The 2500-nt window shown below is 38.1% G+C and overlaps 1 protein-coding gene across 1 annotated transcript in view; it reads right to left on the reverse strand.

The window, feature by feature from the left end:
* LOC122253528 (irregular chiasm C-roughest protein) overlaps positions 1–2500 on the reverse strand; it is a gene marked incomplete in the record, with an annotated part of 239931 nt that overhangs the window by 67407 nt on the left and 170024 nt on the right.

Below are 2500 nucleotides of genomic sequence, written 5' to 3' on the forward strand. Positions count from 1 at the left end.
TGTAATATTGTTAATCTCGAAGTACTAATTTTAGTAGTAGTTGCAATAGCAGCAGGATGAGGAGTAGGGGCAGTGATAGTATTAATAGTATAACAATTATAGTACACTAATCTATACTTTTGTCACAGATAATGTAGTATCGAAATGACGCCGCCACTGGTTTGAAATAAAATACCATTTCTCTCCTCCCTTCGGCATGAACCTTTATACATTCGACGTCCCGATATTTCCCGAGAAGAGACATCAAAGCGAGGGATGATGCATCGCCTATTCACCTCCTCGAAGCATTGTGACTCCTTGTGTGTACCTTGAGGCCAAACCTGCACGTAGACACTCGCCAGCTTCCTGGTCTGTGTGAAATGTATCAGGCTTAGAATATTCCGTCCTCGCCGGGCTCGCTTACCCTTTGTTCTGGTGTTCGCTGGCACACCGAGTATTGAATTCGAGATGATCCCCGCCAAGAAATAATGGACTGTTTACCACTCTTTCAATTTCCGAGCGTAAACAACTTGTCTGCGTAAACGATACAGAGAACAGAGGTGAGGAGATGGAGAGGGAAACACGAGGGCCGACGGCTGAAGGGGACGGGAGCTGGGGGTGAGGGGTGTTTATGGGGTATATGTTTTTCTATTTGTTTTATGTTCGTTGGGAACTTGTCTTTTTTGATTGTTGTGTTGTGCATATGGTTTTGCTGATTTTGTTTTAATGTGGTTAACATTAGTTTGTATTTTTTTTACTTTTTGTTATTAATTTGTATTTGTTTGTTTCTATTTGGTCTTTTAATTTGTTTTTTTTTTGTTTGTGATTTGTTTTGATATTGTTATATAGGGGGTCCTCTCGCTGGTTATTCTATCCCTTCCTTTCTTAGTTTTCTCTAATCAAGCTGTTTTTTGCTTGGAGTTGGATTCGCTGCATCGTATTATTTTCTAATATGTTAATTTCGTTTATGCTCACCTCTTTTTTTATTGTTCTTAATCCACTCATTTGTCACTCTGTTGTTCTACTTTTTCTGTTCTGTATCTTATCATTACCCTTCCTGTTTTTTACCAATCTTCAGATCCTGTAGACCCTACACACTATTCGTTTCTTGTTGTTTATAGCTGTTGTAAGTCTGAAACTCCCCAACTTTTGTTCATCTCCACTTTCTTCCTATTCTCTGATCCTCTTTGCCTGTTTCGCTGATGTCTACGTATCCTTCTGTTTCTCGTTTTCTGTCCATGTGTTTTGTTTTTTTTTTGTATCTGTTACCTCGACTCCCCTATTCCTACCTAACTTCTTCTCATGTTTTCACCATATCTTGCTCTATCTAGTGTTACTTTGTGCTAGTGTAATCTGTTGTCTGTTGCCACCCTCTGTGTTCACTCGGGGCGATGTCTCGGGACTCCCAACATCCTAGAAGGAAATGAAGCCGACGTTAAGAATGTAAACGTCCGACTTGAGAGTTTGTGGAGGGAGGGGGGGGCGGCTAAGAGAAGGACTGTGTGCCTCATATATCGACGTCAGCCGTTGTCCCCCGAGGCCCAGATCATCCCCGGCGGTCAACTCTTCCCAGAAACATTCTTTGTTCGTAATGCCATCCATGGCCAAAACTTGGAAATAGATATATGATCAGTCTCTCCTTCAATATATGCAGACCTACTCAGCTGTCTGTTTGTTGGGTTCTTTTGATTTATTTGTTTACCGAATTGCCTTTTCATTTCCAATTTTCTACCTAGCTTTGTTTTAATCAATCTATGTTTATTTGTCTACAATTTATCTAACTATCTACCAATCTTACTATCTATCTATCTTTCTATCTATATAACTATCTATCTATCTATCTCTATATATATATCCATCTATCTATCCATCTATCTATATATCCATCTATTCATCTTTCTATACATCTATAATCTATCTGTTTATCTACCAACCTTTCTATCTATCTATTTTTCTATCTACCTGTGTATCTTCCTACCTGTCTACGGTCTTTCTCTATTTATCTATAAATATCTATCTTTCCACGGTATCTATATACCCACTTACCTACGTATCTACCTCTCAATATCTCTCTCTCTCTGTATACAAATATGTATATATATATATATATATATATATATTTTTAATATCACTATATATTTATAGCTTTCTTAATCATTATATATATGTGTGTGATATATATATATACCTCTTTTATATTATATCCCCCCCCATCCCCTACCCACTCAACCCACCCAACCCAACCCCCCCCCCCCCCAACCCTCTTTATATATATCTAATGCTCCCTATATGTGCGCGCTGTGTGTGTTATATATCTTATACATATATATATGATATATAGAGATTTTTTAATATATATATTATATATGTGTGTGTGTGTGTGTGTGTGTGTGTGTGTGTGTGTGTGTGTGTGTGTGTGTGTGTGTGTGTGTGTATGTAAATGTGTTTGTGTGTGTGTGTGTGTGTGTGCGTGTGCATATACGCGCAGCATGCATGTTTGTAAACACAAATGTGTATGTAA

This window comes from Penaeus japonicus, unplaced genomic scaffold (genome assembly GCF_977035675.1).
Source record: "Penaeus japonicus unplaced genomic scaffold, GWHDUDI00000001_assembly GWHDUDI00000001, whole genome shotgun sequence".
Classification (NCBI taxonomy): Eukaryota; Metazoa; Arthropoda; class Malacostraca; order Decapoda; family Penaeidae; genus Penaeus; species Penaeus japonicus.